Source organism: Echinops telfairi, unplaced genomic scaffold (assembly GCF_000313985.2).
Source record: "Echinops telfairi isolate 266 unplaced genomic scaffold, ASM31398v2 ScPeMD7_7461;HRSCAF=8499, whole genome shotgun sequence".
NCBI classification, from domain to species: Eukaryota; Metazoa; Chordata; class Mammalia; order Afrosoricida; family Tenrecidae; genus Echinops; species Echinops telfairi.
Genome location: NW_022111361.1, coordinates 1873543 through 1882651, shown reverse-complemented (window position 1 = coordinate 1882651; position 9109 = coordinate 1873543). Strand labels below are relative to the sequence as shown.

Below are 9109 nucleotides of genomic sequence, written 5' to 3'. Positions count from 1 at the left end.
GTAATCAGTTCCCCCTTTCTACTCCACCTTCCCTCCACCCTCCTGGTATCGCCATTCTCACCACTGGTCCTGAAGGGTTCATCTGTCCTGGGTTCCCTGTGTTTCCAGTTCCTATCTGTACCAGTGTACACCCTCTGGTCTAGCCGGATTTGTAGGGTAGAGTTGGGATCATGATAGTGGGTGGGGATGGGGAGGAAGCATTAAGGAACTAGAGGAAAATAATATGTTTCATCATTGCTGCACTGCACTCTGACTGGCTCGTCTCCTCCCAACACCCTTCCGAAATAAGGGGATGTCCAGTTGCCTACAGATGGGCTTTGGGTCTCCCCTCTGCACTCCCCCTCATTTACAATGATAAGACTTTTTGTTCTTTGATGCCTGATACCTCATCCCTTAGACACTTTGTTATCACACAGGCAGGTGTGCTTCTTCCATATGGGCTTTGTTGCTCCTGGGCTAGATGGCCGCTTGTTTACCTTCAAGCTTTTAAGACCCCAGACATTATCTCTTTTGATAGCCGGGCACTATCAACCGGGTACCATCAGCCTTCTTCACCACACTTGCTTCTGCATACATTTGTCTTCGGCATTCATAAGGGGTAGGTGAGCATACAATGATATAATTTTTTGTTCTTTGATGTCTGATACCTGTTCCAACAAAAGAGTAACGTAAGGGGAATGTCTAGAGAATGGAATGTATAAGTTTCTTAATGGATGTCTTTATTCATGCCACATAAAAATTTTTAAAATTTAAAGGACTAAGGAGAGTGCAATGTTACTAATACAAAATGAACTTTGCAGCATTGCCCAGCACTCCACAGCCTGAGCAACGATGACACCTTCACGTTGAAGTTGTCTTTCTCAGCCCTCGTGGGTGGTCTAAGATCACAGCGCTGTGGGCTCTGACAGAGTCAGAAACCTGATGTGAGTTCTCCCTCCTTCGGCTAACCCAGTCCTTTGGAAAAATAACTTGCAATTATTTTAGTCTTAGATATTAAATTTTCAAAAACTGTGGTTGATAATTTTTTCACTGAGTGTTATTCTTTGGGGATTAAAAATAAAATCACCTCGGCTTGCTGGAAGACCTCTCTGGATCTTTAAATATAAATGCATTCCCTTTTTAACTCAAGTCATGCCTCCTATCAAAATCATTTAAATTATTTTCTAAAGAAGCACCACCACCCATATCTCAACTCCCACGTAATAACACTGTAAAATTTGGTAACATCTGCATAGCATGCTTTCTTTACTAATTGCAGCGTCAGGTTGAAGTTAATTATATGAAACTGATTTTTTTTCACAAGCACAACTTTTGGAGATCACATTTAGTTTAATTGGTACTTTGAATAATAAATTGTTTTTCATCTAGAGCACATTGTTTGATATTGCTAATGAAATGATTTTAATGTGCAGCTCAGCTATTATGATGAATTTTATTTTGTCTGATATTTTAAAAGTTATTCTTCATTGTTGCCTGCTCATTAACCTGACAACTATTTTTCTTTTTAATACTTAGTATGATGAGTATACAAACACTGTATTAAGTGGCAGAAGATAGTGTTTTTATAATGCAACTAAATGAGAAAATTTAATTGCAACTCCAAGTGTAGTTGTGCGTGCAGGACAGTGGTTCTCAACCTGTGAGTCGTGACCCCTTTGGGTGTCAAACGACCCTTTCACAGAAGTCACCTAAAACCATTGGAAAACACCTATTTCTGATGGTCTTCGGAACCGAGACACAGCTCCTCTATCAGTCTCCAGGCGGGTCCACCCACATGCAGATACGTCCACATACGAATACCCAACCTGAAGACTGTTACCCATGCTGCACCATGCTCCAAGACAAAATTTCATTTAGTTGTGATTAGAAATAAATATTTCACAATATATAATTGCACATTGTTTTTGTGATGAATCACTATGCTTTCATTATGTTCAATTTGTAACAATGACAATAAATGCTGCCTATCAGATCTATACATGGCGATTCATAGCAGTAGCAAAATGACAGTGATGAAGTAGCAACGAACATAATTTTAGGTCGGGGGAGTTGCCACCACATGAGGCACTGTGTGAAAGGGCCGAGGTGTGAGGAAGGTGGAGAACCACGGTGTAGACTGTTGTTGGATGCTGTCGGGTAAGCTCCAACTCACAGCGACCCTCTGCACAACACATGAAGCATGGGCAGGTCCTGCGCCTAACTCCCAGTCATTGCAGTGCCTGAACCCCTGGCTCTATTCACTGTCAGTGCGTCTAGTGAGGGCCTTCTGCTTTTTCACTGACCCTCTGCCAAGCATCCGTTCTTTCCCAGGGACTAGTCACTCCTGAAAACATGTCCCAAGTACTTTAGACACTTTCAGCTCCTTGCTTCCTAGTAAGCATGGGCGGTGGCTTCTGCCAAGACAGGTGTGTGCCCTCTTGGAGCAGTCTGTGGCACGCACGTGGAAGGCTTTCACATCCATAGGAGACCATGGAAGATGCCATGGCTTAGGTCAGACAGAACTTAGTTCTACAAGTGACATGATGGCTGGTTAACGCTTTTTTTCTTCTTTATTCAATCATGTTATTGGGGGCTCATACAACTAATCACAATCCATCTGTCCATCCATTGTGTCAAGCACATTTGTACATTTGTTCCCCACCATCATTCTCAAAACATTTGCTTTCTACTTGAGTCCATGGTATCAGCTCCTCATTTTCCCCTCCCTCCCCTCCCCTCCTCCCTCATGAATCCTTGATAATTTATAAATTATTATTATTTTTTCATATCTTACACTATCCGACGTTTCCCTTCACCTACTTTTATGTTGTCTATCCCCAGGGAGGGAGTTATATGTAGATCCTTGTGATCAGTTGCACCTTCCTCTTATCCTCCTGGTATCACTACTCTCCTTATTGGCCCTGAGAGGTTTAGCTGTCCTGGATTCCCTGTGTTTCCAATTCTTATCTATACCAGTCCACATCCTCTGGTCTAGCCGGATATGTAAGGTAGAATTGAGGTCATGATAGTGGGGGGAGGAAGCATTAAAGAATTGGAGGAAAGTTATATGTTTTATTGTTGCTATAGAGCACCCTGACTGGCTTGTCTCCTCCCCACCACCCTTCTATCAGGGGATGTCCAATTGCCTACAGATGGGCGTTGGGTCTCACTCCGCACTCCCCCTCATTCACCATGATATGATTTTTTGTGCTTTGATGCCTGATACCTGATCCCGTCGACACCTCGTGATCACACAGACTGGTGTGCTTCTTCCTTGTGGGCTTTGATGCTTCTTAGCTAGATGGCCACTTGTTTATCTTCAAGCCTTTAAGACCTCAGACACTATATCTTTTGATAGCTGAGCTCCATCAGCTTTCTTCACATTTGCTTGTGCACCCGTGGTCTTCAGTGAGCGTGTAGGGAAGGTGAGCATCATGGAATGTCAGTTTAATAGATCAAAGTGTTCTTGCATTGAGGGAGTACTTGGACTTTCTGACACTTTAAAGAGGTCCTTTGCAGCAGATCTGCCCAATGTAATATGTACTTTGATTTCTTCGCAGCTGCTTCAAGGGTGTTGATTGTAGATCCAAGTAAAATGAAATCCTTCACAATTTCCGACTTTTTACCTATTTATCATGATATATAGCCTCATGGATCCAGTTGAGAAGCTTCGTTTTATGTATGATGTTGTATAATTCAGATTGAAGGGTGTATTCTTTGGTTTTTAAGAGGAAATACTTCAACACATCTGCACTTTCAACAGGCAAAATAGAGTCATCTGCATGTAGTAGATGGTAATGAGTCTTCTTTCTTCCTGATGCCACATTCTTCTTCATATAGTCCAGCATCTCAGACTCTTTGTGTAGCATACAGATTGAATCAGTGTGCTGAAAGGATGCACCTTTGATATACATCTTTCCTAACTTTAAGTCATGCCATATCTCCTTGTTAAGTTTAACCTTTGGTGTATGTATGGGTTGCACATGAGCAGAATTCTGTGCTCTGTATTCCCCTTTTGTCTGGTGTTATTCATAATTTGTTATGATTCACACAGTCGAATGCCTTTGCAATTAAATTAAATGCAAGTAATCATCTTTATAGTATTCTATGCTTTCAGTCAAGACCCATATGACATTAGTAATGATATCCATAATTTTACATCCTCTTCTGAATCTGGCTCGAATTTCTGGCAGCTCCCAATCAATGTATTGCTACACCTGTTTTGGAATTATCTTCAGCAAAACTTTTACTTGCTAATGGTATTAATGATAGATATTATTTGATAATTTCCACATTCAATTGGATCACGTTTCACAAATACGTATCTCTTGCAGTCAGTTAGCCAGGTAACTGTCATCCAAATTTCTTGACATAGATGAGAAAGAACTTGGAGCAGCATTGCATCAATTTGTTGAAAATCTCAATTCGTATTCTGTCGATTTCTGGGGCTCTGTTTTTCATTAATGCCTCAATACAATTTCTTCCTTCATATCATTGGCTCTTGATCGCATTCTACCTCCAGAAATGGGTGAATGTTGATCAATTATTTGGGGGTCACAAAAGAATTTGCTTCAAAAATAATATGTTTTTCCCTTTTGTTTTCTAACTCCAAGTGTTTGAACATTTCACTACAGTACTTTGTCTTTTCTAACTACTCTTTGAAAACTTCTGTTGAGCAGTTGAACTTCAACATTGCTTCTTTTGTTTTTGCTACCTTAAATTCACATTTCAGACTTTCATATTACATCTATTTTGCTAATTTCTTTCTATCATTTTGTGGTACTTACATAATTTTGTGTCAATTGGGGCTTGATAGGATTAAGAGTGAAGGTGTGGAGTCTAGCCTGTCAATCAGGTCATAGCCAATGAGCCCTCCGTGTGGGCATGGCCTTCTCCTGAGAATTCTGGGAATTCCTGGATTTCCTTCTTAGAGGCAGAAGACAGACTCTCTCTCTCAGCTCACTCCCTTGGAGACTCTCTCTGCTCACTTCCTCCCTGCAAGACGTCCCTAAGGAGAAGCCACATGGACCTACCCTGATGCAGCTCTGAAGCTGGAGAAGCCACGTAGAGACCCTTACCAGCGCTGAGATGCTCACAACACCACTAGATCCAAAGACTTTAGTGCCACTGGCCTCTGATCATCCTGCAATTGGTGTCATTGCATGTGTTTCATGAGTCTGAACAGGACTTTATAGATTGATATCAGACATATAGGCTAATATCGGACTTATGGGCTTGGACTGGACTGGGTTGGATGCTTTCTTAATATAAAATTACCCTTTATATAAAACGCCCTCTTCTACACATTTGAGTATCTATGGATTTGTTTCTCTAGTCTACCCAGACTAACACACATTTCTTTTTAATAACTTGTTGCTTTCTTCTTATGTGATGTTCTTGATGCCATCCCACAATGTCCCTGGTGTTTAATCATGAATGTTCACTATATCAAATGTATTCTTGATTTGGTCCCTAAATTCAAGTGAGATATACTCAAGGTAGTACTTTGGCATTCAAAGGCTTGTGTGCTGATGTTGTTTAATGCACCATTCTCGAGTAGCAAACACAGGAGTCTATCAGTAAATGTTGATGGAAAATAATGTCAACAAGATCTTTAAATCATGTATAGGCCTTGCAGTATATAATGGAGTTGTGGGGTAGCAGAAAGTTTGTATTTCTTCTGATTTAAACAGGAAACAAACATCATCTCTATCTATTTAATTCAACAAATTTTTATGAAATCTCGTCTATGTGTGCGCGAACTATATAATCACTTATGTGAACAAGGGAAATAAAAACACCCGAAAGCTTCAATTCCATTTGACCTCCCAGAAGGTCAGAACCTAGTGGAAACAGGTGGTGGTGACTCATAAGAGAGACTCCATAAGACATTTTCTCCCCGTTATTTCTGTAGGTGGCACATCCGCTCTACTTTGTAGGGTATCTACTTAATTTCTATAAGGAGTTAAATGGAGGAAGGGAGATTCAATGTAGGTTACAATCATTTAAGGTGCCTTTGTGGTAGATACACATTAAAATATCCAATACGATTCAGAAGTGTTTGTGTGCGAGGAGATTTCTCGTGGTGGGATGGGGTGATCAAAGGCTCGGAAATAGGAGCCATCTTTGGTGTGCTCAGAGCACACTAAGTCCTCCTAGGTCAGATCAGAGTTCATGTTGGGGAGCAGTCAACGGTCAGATTAGACCTTTAAAATGAAGTCTGTTAGAGAGGGCTAGTAATGTCAGAACAAAGCACTTGTCAAAATAGCAGGGAAACCCTGAAGGCTTCTGAATAGGGACCTATGTCATGGCTCATGCTGATAAGGTGAATGCTGAGGGGTCCTGAAGGCTAGGGAGAATACAGTGAAAGACAGACTCAAGGTAAGCTGGGATCAAAAGCTGGAGTGTTGACCTGTGAGGTAGTTACTTTATTGTGCCAACCTGGCCGATAGACACATGTGGGGTAACTGAAAGGCAGAGAGATAAATGGCTCAGTGAGACTCACCTTTCTAGTTCTCGGGTCTCTTGATTTGTGATGGTTGGACCAGGGTGCAGCTGCCTTAGCCAGTTCCCTGCTTCAGCTGGCAAAGCTCACTTCCTGCAAGACATCCCTGAGGAGAAGCCGCGTGGACCTACCCCAATGCAGCCCTGGGTGTGGAGACCCCTACCAACGCTGAGATGCTTACACATTCACTGATTCGGCTTTCCTCCTGCAGTTGGCATCATTGCATGTGTTTTGTGAGATGGAGGAGGACTTTGTGGATTGGTGTTGGACATATGAGTTAATGTAGGACTTGCAGGCTTGGGCAGCACTGGGTTGGGATGTTTTCTTGACGCGCACTTAACCATTATATAATACTCTCTCTTATACATGAGTTTCTGTGAATTGGTTTTTCTAAAGTACCCAGACTAACACAACTGAGACTCAGAGAGCATGCATGAAGTCAGGGTTTAAGAATGATATAAGCACCTTAGCAGAAAGCCAAGCACTGTGGGTAGGCTGACCTGAAGACTAGGCACCAAGGAGATCTTGGATCTGAGAGCAGCGTATCTGCAGAAGCTAGAGCTCGCTTGTAGTTTTCCTCTGAGAACGGATTTGTAGACATGCCTGAGTGAATCGACTGGAGATGTAAATAAGTGCCAGAGATCTGAAGAAATCTGAGAGTGGAGTTTCAAAAAGATGAAGCAGTCTCTATCACAAAGAATGGATTGTTAAAGGATAAAGTCAGGTGTGAAAGACCTGATAGAAAAATAATTGTAACACATGAGGAGTGAGTGAGCTGAGAGAGACGTAGACGAAGATGGTAATTGTGGGCATCAGGTGGGAAGGATTTGCATGAATAATAATTGAAAGTCGAACATCTGTGCAATACAGAAAGGAAAAATGGCTATGAGATTTCAAACCTCAGTATGGGGAAATAAATTGTATGCGAAGATCTGAACATGTCAGCATCTCTCCTTCCCAGTGCCCTGGGGACACAGTGGGTTTTGATCGAGCTGCCAACCATAAGGTCAACAGTTCAAAACCACCAGCCACTCCTTTCAAGGAAGGAGCTGTCTACCCACTTAAAGAGTTGTAGCCTTGGGAACACTCAGGAACAATGCTGTCACAGGGATATCACAGGAACAATTATATTACAGGGATATCACTAGATTGCTATAATGAATACGAACTCCTATTCTTCGACTGGAATAATCTATAACTCTATTGAAGTAATACCATTAGTGTGAATCACAAGAATTTAATTCTCTTTGCACTAGTTTATATCAGAACGAATGCCTACTGATAATTAACAACTAAATCATTTCATCTAACCTTGTCATTTTGATTATTTGACCTGTTCATCCAACACAGGTGTGCACTTTGAAGGAAAGATTCAATAAAGTAAAAGGAACTCAGGCCACTCTAAGTGCGAATCCACTTGACGGCACCTCGGCTCAGTTCAGCTCACTGCCCTGGAGCCAGTGCCGACTCAGAGCAACCTGAGTGGACAGAGGGAAACTGTCTGTTTCCAAGAATTGACGTGCAGCTCCCCACTTCACTTGGGGTTCAGACCACACTTATGTTTTAGAGTAACTCTTGCCGGCTTGTTCATATAAGGGTTTTTCAATCATCGAGGCACTTAAAGATCGTGTTTAAATGGTGGCAAAAAGATGCAGAAACTTTGGTAAATAAAACGTCCTGGTGTATGAGAATGGGGATCAGTGCTTCCAGATATAAGAATTAGGTTACATCGAGATAATACATTTGATAAAACTGCCTTCTTATTGATCGGCTGTTTTCTTCCAATGACGCCCTGACAGGGAGTTAACAAAAAAGCAATGTTCATAAAGGAGGTCAGATAAGATGTTCACAGATAATCACTGGTTTGACATGTTTATATAAATTATTTAACTTAATTGGCAAACAATTCCATGGAATTAGCGCACTTTGATTTTCATTATTTTACATATGAAGAAACTTCCAGCCGGAGAGGTTAGGTGAGTTTCCTAAGATTGTACCACGTTAGGCATAGACCCAGTGTTCAGCATCAGGTCCGGTACAACTCAAAAGCCCAGGCTTGTGGTTGCTACGCTGGGCTGGCTTTGCGGCTTCGGTGACCAAACCGATTGTGAACTTTACTAAGCCACTCAGCATGCCACCCACAAACGCTATGGCTTTTACCATGTGCCAGGAAATAGTGCTTCATTTGTAAATAGGACGCTGAATGTTTGGCGGCCTCTTGGCCCACGTTTCTCTCAATGGGCACCTTCAGCCTTGCACCAGGCACAATGCAAAAAGAACTCAAATGGCTAGACATTCACTGTAAGCATGCCACAAGCCTTTTTTTGGCCTTAATAATTTGGGTATAACCCAGATCTCATTGAAGGTCCTAAACTTTGATTGGGATGTGAATGAACATTTATTTGACCATTATTTAAATTTTAAAAATTCAAATATCAGCAAACTATTCTGGCACCCAAACCACTGTTTACAAACAAAACAAAACAAAAAAAGGCAAACAAAGCATACCTTTGAAAAATCTTCTACACACTGCAAAATTTTTAAATAAATATATGGCAGGCGTAGTCATATGTGATTGTCATTCTATATACATTTATTTCTAACTTTACTTATGTTTCTATGGTA

General features: G+C 41.3%; 1 protein-coding gene across 1 annotated transcript in view; it reads left to right on the top strand.

Annotated features, from left to right (window-relative positions):
• GPR158 (G protein-coupled receptor 158) overlaps positions 1-9109 on the top strand; it is a 472736-nt gene that overhangs the window by 450575 nt on the left and 13052 nt on the right. The window lies entirely within an intron of this gene.